Raw genomic sequence first — 8,645 nt, forward strand, 5'->3', positions numbered from 1 at the left:
CCACCCCACCCCCCAAAAAAGTACAGGGCAGAAAGTCACATCCACAGACCTTGGCCATGTGGCACCCTGAAGGGGGTCCAACCCAGCCAGCTCTGTTCACTTCTGATGGACGTGGGGCCAGGTATAAATGAGAGAAGGTTTACAACTTCTCACAATTTGTGTGCAAGGTATTACAGCAGCATCTGTGACCAGGATGTATTTCCTATTCCTGGTGGAGGGAATCTGGTAGTGTAGGCTCTTGATCAGCTGGCTCCCAGAGAGCAAAGACCACCCCCTCTTTCACCCTCTGCATCCCCAATGCAATAAGCACTCAGTCAAATTCTGAAGGAGGAGGCAATTCTCTAAAATGCAAATTATTAAAATATAAACTAAAAATTATTCCCTGTGATGGCCATGTGCCAACTTGGGTCAAGTTCACAGTACCTCGGAGGTTTTGTTGTTGTTGTTTTTTAACAACATCTGGTTTGGGGCCAAACTCCATTTAGACGTCGTTATGAAAGGTAGTTTTTAGATGAGTCAACACTTAAATTAGTAGACTCTGGGTAAAGCAGATTAACCTCCATAACTCAGGAGGGTCTCATCCAATGAGCTGAAGGGTTTAAGTGAAAAAAGACTGAGGTTCCCCAAAGAAAAAGGGAATTTTGCCTCCAAGCAGCCTATGGACTAGAGCTACATCAACTCTTCCCTGAGGCTCTAGCATGTTGCTCTGCCCTGAAAAAACGTGGACTTGCAGGCCTCCACAACTATGAGTCAATTCCTTAAAATAAATCTCCGTCTCCCTCCCCTCGCCTGTGTGTGTGTGTGTGTATGTTTATACATATATACCATATACATATATCTATCTGTATCTCTATATATGGGTATATATTATATATTTCCCCTACTGATTCTGTTTCTCTGGAGAACCCTGACTAATCACCACCCCCTACCACTCCCATGCCTCTAACACCAAAGAAAGCAAGAAAACACAACTTGTTCAAAACCTTTCAGTGTGGTCTGCAGGACAGGAACAAAGCTAATTCTCTACAACCTGTGAATTCTCAAGAACAAGTTGCTTTAAAGGTTGCTTTAAAGATTATTGCTTTTGTGGAGACTGGTCCTTCTAGGCAGGGTTTGTGGGAACAAAAAACAACTCTTTGGAACAGCTTGTGGTTGGGGATGTAGCTCAGTAGTAGAGCACTTGCCTAGCATGCATAAGGCCCCTAATTCCATCCCCAGTGCAGAAAAAAAAAAAAAGGAACAATCTGAGTAAGTCAAGCATTAGACAGGGATTCAAGTACAACACAGATCCTCCTACCACATCTGACTTGGGGCTCTCTGATTCTTCAAACCAAAGCCTGCCTCCTTCTGCCTTTCTTCAAGGAGAAATCAACACACCCCACTGTTCTGCTCAGGGAAACATGAGCAAAAGGGGAGACCACACAGGCTCAAAGCATAAACCTGGCCATGGAGTCCAGTTTCAAGATGGAGCCCATTGCTTTCTGAGCATGTTTTTCTCCCTTGTGGAGCAAAATCCCTCCATGTGCTGGTGAGAGCAAAGAACAGGGCATGACAAGTTTGGCTAGAGAGACCTGAGGTACAAATAAGAATCACAAATATTCTGGTTTCAAGGTCACAGTTGCTATGACTGCCTATCTATTCTATTCACAACTAAAAAAGCTGGAAGCCACAGATCAATGCCCACCATTTCTGTTCTCACAGCTACACATGAAGAGGCAGTCAAGATAAAGCTGGAGAGGGAGCAACCAGGAAAACGAATATGGAGCTTCTGCTGAACAACACAAATGCACACCAGGCTCAAAACCACCACAGGGGTTTTAAAAAAATCCATATTTCTTTGAGACCATGTTTTGAGAGGCCTTTAATATAAAATATATATAAATGCAAATCTTGTTCTTGAAATGCTCTGGAATCCTCTTAATAACCTGAAATCAGGCCAGACATGCTGTGATTAGGCGTCCCACTTGTGACCATCAGTTCTTCAGATAAGACATAAACAGAATAAAATGGCAATGTAAATCCTACCACATAACTACTTACATTAAATGGGAATAAAACAAGTCACTCAAATCAGAAGGCTGAGACATACAGAATGGATTAAAAACGTGTACCAACTATATGCTATCCAGGAGAAACACACTTTCAATTCAAAGACACAAGTGAGGTGAAACTAAAAGAATGGGAAAAGTACGCCATGAAAAGAGAAGACAAAAAAGAACAGAAATGATTATACTAACATCAGACAAATACTAGACAAAATAGACTTGAAGACAAAAATTACTAGAAACATGATAAAAGGGTCTCTCCATCAGTGTCACATAACAATACAAATACATATGCATCTAACAAGATAGCCTCATAACACATGAAATTGCAGATGACACACATGATTTTATTTTATTTTATTAGTTGTAGATGGACACAATACCTTTATTTTGTTTGTTTCTATTTTCATGTGGCTCCAGGGATCAAACCCAGTGCCTCACACATGTTAGGCAAGCTTTCTACCACTAAGCCACAACCACAGCCCCAGGACGTGATTTTATATGTAGGAAATCCTGGATTGCACAGAAACACTGTTAGAGCCAATAAAAGAATCCATCAAAGTTGCAAGACTCAAAAGCAACACATTAAAATGAGGATTTCTTATAGCTTGGCAATGAACAATCTAAAGTGGAAACTAACAATTCCATTTACTAAAACATCAAAAAGAAAATTTAATACATTTAACCAAGAGGTGAAAGATTACAAAGATGAACAAACTGACCAACAAAAGAGAAGAGTACCCAGAAATGCATCCTTTCACATAAGGGCAAATGATTTCTAACAACAGCGTCAAGACCATTCAATTGGAGAAAGGACAGTCTTTTCAACAAATACCACTGGAAAGTGGTTGCAGTTGTGGCTCAGTGGCAGAGCACTTGCCTACCGAGTATGAAGCCATGAGTTGAGCTCCCACACTGCAAAAGCAAAAACAAATGATAGGTCAACATGGTGGCAGAGCCACCTGTAACCCTAGGCAATAGGATCCCAAGTTCAGGGACAGCCTGCGCAACTTAGTGAGACAATGTCTCACAATAAAAAATAAGATAAATAAGATGGGAAACTAGACATCTACACACGAAACAATCAAGTTGGGCCATTTCCTTACACTACTTACAAAAGTCAACTTGACTAAGGAGGTAGCTCTGTGGGAGACCTTGGCATGTGCCAGGCCCTGGGTTCCATCCCTAGCACATATACCCTCAAAAACCAGTAAACTCAAAACACATCAATACTTAAACATAATTACTAAAACTATACTTCTCTCAAGAAGAAAATACAGGAGAAAAGCTTCATGATATTGGATTTAGTAATGATTTCTTGGATATGATCCCAAAAGTACTAGTTACAAAAGAAGAAGAAGAAAAAAAAAAAAAAACAGTAAAGCAGACTAAATCAAAAATTTTTGACCATCCCGGGCAGTATTAAGAGCTGGATATGGTGGGACACACCTGTAATCCCAGTTACTTGAGAGACTAAGGCAAGAAGATCACAAGCTTGAGGCCAGCATTGACAACTTAGCAGGACCTGTTTCAAAATAAGAAATGAACCAAAAGGGCCTGGGTTGTAGGTCAGTAGCAGAATGTCCTTGGGCTCAACAACAAAAACAAAAGTGTGAATAGATAACCCCCACAATGGGCAAAAAAATATTTTCAAATCATCGGTACATATTAATAAGTCCTAAAATTCAACAATAAAAACAATCAACTCAATTTAAAAATGAGCAAAAGACTTAAATAGACATTGAAAATGCACAAGAGGCCAATAAACTCAGAAAAAAATGCTGAATATCACTAAACTATCAAAACCCAAACTGGATATCACTTCATCCTCACTAGGATGGCTTTTATTTAAAAGAGAAAGAAAAGAAAAACCAACAAGAAGTGTTTGCAAGGATATAACAAAATCAGAACCCTTATGCACTGTCGGGAATGTAAAATGGTAAAGCCACTCTGGAAAACAGAACAGCAGTTCCTTAAAAAAAAAAAAAAATTAAATATTGAATTACCACATGATCTAACAATTCCACTTCTGCTACGTACAAAATAAATAAATAAATAAAGGTTGGTGAGGGAGAACAGACTCTCAAACAACAATTTTCATAGCAGCACTATTCAAAAAACTAAAAGGTAGAAACAGCCCAACTGTCCATGGATGGATAGATGAACAAGGAAACAAAATGTGGTATGTAATGCTTTTCAGCCTTGAAAAGGAATGACATTCCAAACATGCTACAAAATGATGAGACTTAAAAAATATTATAGTAAAAGAAATAAGTAGAAATTTTTAAAAATATTACATTATTCTACTTACATGAAGTACTTGGAATAGTCAAGTTCATAGAGAGACACAAGACAGAATGGAAGTGGGAGAAAAGGAAGTTATGACTTAATGGGTTCAGCGTTTAAGTTTAGGATGATGAAAAAATTCTAGAGACAATATTGATGGTTGCACAACAATGTAAATGTATTCAATGCCACTACACTCCAACAAAAACTGGAGTTTTTCATGTTAATTTCATGTTTTGTATACTTTGTCATAATGGGAAGAAAAAGTCAGGTAGGTGATTCCCCCACGTTGGTTTTTTGGTGTGTTTTTGCTTTATCTTTTGCAGTGCTGGAGAACACATCCAGGGCCTCATAGACTCTGGTTTAGTGATTACTGTTGGAGCAGGCATTGATAGGAGACAGAGAAGCAGTCTTGTCATGACCTAACTTGATCTCCCCTGCCAGAAGTTTCTGTTGTTTCTCCAGATGGTCTGCTGGGAGCCCCACTGATGCTAGTGAAGCAGATCAAAAGCCAGAATCCAGATAGGTGCCCAATGGGTGTGCTGAGAGTGGTCCCTAAGCACGCATGTCCCTTTCTAACCACCACGAATGAGCGGATCAGCAGTGCCTGAGGGCCTGACATTTGGGGGATGGTATTTGGCAACTTTTTTCTAATTTTTAAACTTGGAGTGTGAATTCAAAGTCTGGCTCTGCGTATAACCTTTGGCTCCTACCTCATCTGTGTCACTTCTTTATCCACAAAGTGGGAATAATAATTGCACCTGCTTTGGAGTGTTGTGAGAACAATTAGCACATGAACTACTGAGAATATGAGTCAGCAAACTACAGACCACTGCCTCTTTCTGTAAATAAGTTTTGTTGGCACACTGCCACACCCACTCATTACACGTGGTCCATGCTGCTTTGATGCTGCCACAGAGACCAGATGGCCCACAAAGCCTTAAAAATTCACGATCTGGACCTTTACAGGAAAAGTAACCCTGGCTTAGAATGAAGCTTGTAACATATGATGTACTCAAGAAATGTTAGCTGGGGCTGGGGATGTGGCTCAAGCGGTAGCGCGCTCGCCTGGCATGCGTGCGGCCTGGGTTCGATCCTCAGCACCACATACAAACAAAGATGTTGTGTCTGCCGAAAACTAAAAAACAATAAACATTAAAAAATTCTCTCTCTCTCTCTCTCTCCCCCTCCCTCTCCTCTCTCTCTTTAAAAAAAAAAAAAAAAAAAAGAAATGTTAGCTATTGCTGAAACCCAAATTCACCTTCAAAATCACAAATTTGAGTATGTGCACCAAGATACAGACATAAGCATCAATTAGAGTGGTAAAAAAATAGTAAAAAATAATAGTGTCAACTAACAGAGACATGAAACAAATTTTAATACATCTACACCATGGAATATAGTCACGTGCTGCACAGTGACATTTCAGTCAGTAATCTTGGTCTCCTAAGATTGAATCGCCTACTAATGTCTGTAGCTGTCTACTTTAGGTAATTACACTCCAAGATTTTGCATAGTGATGAAATGCCTAACAATACATTTATCAAAACATATCCCCATCAGTAAGCAATGCATGACTATAATATACTGTCATTAAAAATGGAAATCTCAGGGCTGAGGTTGTGGCTCAGAGGTAGAGTGCTCGCCTGGCATGCGTGGGGCACTGGGTTCGATTCTCAGCACCACATAAATATAAAATAAAGATATTGTGTCCACCTATAAATAAAAAATAAATATAAAAAAATTTTTAAAATGGAAATCTGTGTGTGTATAGAGAGTGTGTGTGTGTGTATATATATATATATGTGTGTATATATATATACCAAAGTTATGGTATAGATATAAGGTGCCCCCCAAAAGCTCCTCTTAATTTGGGACTATTCAGATGTAAAATGATTAGATTATGATTACAGGTCAGTGTGACCTAGTTGGCCCATCCTGGTTTGAATGGACTGACTGGATAGTAACTGTAAGCAGGTGGGGCATGGCAAGAGGAGGTGATCTACCTCCTTGAAGGATCGTTCTTCCTGGGGTCCCTCCCTGCCTGCGCCCTCTCTCCCTTTTTCGGCTTTCTTGCTGCCATGAGGTAAACAGCTTTCCTCCTCTGGGTCCTTCCTCCATGAAGTAGCCTCACCTTTGGCCCAGAGCCATGGAGTTAGCCATCTATGGACTGAGGTCTCTGAAACCATGAATCCCAAATAAACTTTTCCTCTTCTAAGTTCTTATTGTCAGGTATTTTGGTCACAGTGATGAGAAAACTGACTAAAACAACCAACATTTAAGGATTTCCAAAATCTTTAAATAACTGAACATCATTAAGTGAAAATGCATGATATCTCACTGTTACCAAAAATACAGAGAGAGAGAGAGAGAGAGAGAATACAGAGAGAGAGAGAGAGAGAGAGAGAGGGAGAAAGGGAGAAAGAGAGAGAGAGAGAGAGAGAGAGAGCTGTCTCTTATACANAGAGAGAGAGAGAGAGAATACAGAGAGAGAGAGAGAGAGAGAGAGAGGGAGAAAGGGAGAAAGAGAGAGAGAGAGAGAGAGAGAGAGAGAGAGAGAGATGAAGTTGTAAGGTAATGTTACTTAGATTTTTTAATGAGCTGGAGTTTGCAATTTTCCTTAACACTTAAAAATACCATATTAGTCTCTCTTCCAAGATGCATCCTAGAACTACACTTTTCGAACCCTTCTATCTTTACTCCTTAGGGACAAACTAGAATAGGGCTGAATCTACAATGCAGACTGAAAGACTGTATATGACCTCCTGGAAAAAGCAAATAGCAATGATCAGTGATGGCCAGAAGTTGAGGACAGGGAGAGGCTGACTACAAGGGACACCTGGATGGATATTTTGGGAGTGATGGAACTGGTTCTGCATCTTGACTATAGTGGCAATCACAGAACTCTATGCATTCGTAAAACTCACTGTACACCATAACATGAATTCTGCCATATGTAAATTTAAAAATAAGCACATACTCAAAAACACAGGGAGTGGTTTAGTTTCTTTGAGCAACTTATCAGCATGAGAACATACATACTGACCAGGAAATGTGTCCTCCACAACTCCAGTGTTTGCCTCAGTCCCTTGGGATGCATTAGGGAAAGAAAGTAACAGGGAATCCTACACCACTAGCACAATCTTCCTACTGAATTCTTAACAATGTGTATCTGTCATGGCTCACATCTATCTAAAATGGAATTAGTTCTTTCAAGCTCTGTGCCTGTGGATCTAGGCATGACATGGAAATCCATTAGCAACCTGCAGGGCTAAGGGACGGCAGGTGTGGGACCCTCACTGATCCAGGCAACACCACTCCTTAAGTAAGCCTGCTGCAACCTCCAGATGATGAACCCATGGGGCTTCACAGCAAAATCACCAAATCATCAAGGACAGCAATCTGAGCCAGGTATCAGGTACCACTGCAGCTTCAATCACGGATCTTAACTAAGGAATCTTATTAAAAGACAGCCAGGAAATACTATTGAACTCACGACGCTGAAAAACACTGTCCGATGTGAAAAGCAGTAAGTATCCGCTACTCGTAGAAGACACACATTCCATAGTCTCATTCTCCACAGAGGAGATCCATCAATACCGCGTTTAATAAGCAATTGCTATCTATACCATTCACACTTAACCACAGAGTTGACATCGACTGGATGCTTCCTCTCTGTTTAAAAACGCTCCTTAAACCCCAATTCCAAATCACTCTCCCCCTCTTTCCTCACACCCACAATGTGCTGCAAATTAAGCGCACGCATCTTAGGCTTAAAATACACAATTCAGCATGGCTGTGCCGAGCAGCGCTGCCCACGTAACCATCCGGTCTCCTTAACAAAGCCCAAAACTCATCTCTCCAAGAATCTGAGAATGGTTTCGCTGGACCACAGTCTCCCTCCTCTCCTCGGAGGGTGGCACAAAGCAAAAACGGGTTCAAGCCTGGTGGCATGACTTTAGCCCACGATTAGCAATCAGTCCGCTCCTTACTTTCCAACAATAACATGCAAAACACCAATGTGTCCCTTCACCATTGGAGCTCTGCCACGTGCCCGGGACGCCCGATCCAAGATCCTGGGGCGCGGGGCCCGGGGTTTGGAGATTCGGAGGCTGGGGCGGGGAGTCCAGGGTGCGCGGGGACGGGTGATTTGTGGACTTAAGCACTGGGGGCCCCGGGGCCCAGAGATTCTGGAACGCGGGGATTCAGGAGGGAATGCAGAAGCCAGCGTGCAGAAGTCCGCGATCGGGGGTCTTGGGCGACCCGGGACCGGGAGTTCAGGAGCTGGCGAGCGCGGACCGGGAGACGCGAGGC

At 41.5% G+C, this 8,645-nt stretch overlaps 1 protein-coding gene across 1 annotated transcript in view; it reads right to left on the reverse strand.

The window, feature by feature from the left end:
* Positions 1–8,645, reverse strand: part of Cyfip1 (cytoplasmic FMR1 interacting protein 1) — an 88,893-nt gene that overhangs the window by 79,339 nt on the left and 909 nt on the right. The window lies entirely within an intron of this gene.

The sequence above is a fragment of the Marmota marmota genome, unplaced genomic scaffold (genome assembly GCF_001458135.2).
Source record: "Marmota marmota marmota unplaced genomic scaffold, marMar, whole genome shotgun sequence".
NCBI lineage: Eukaryota > Metazoa > Chordata > Mammalia > Rodentia > Sciuridae > Marmota > Marmota marmota.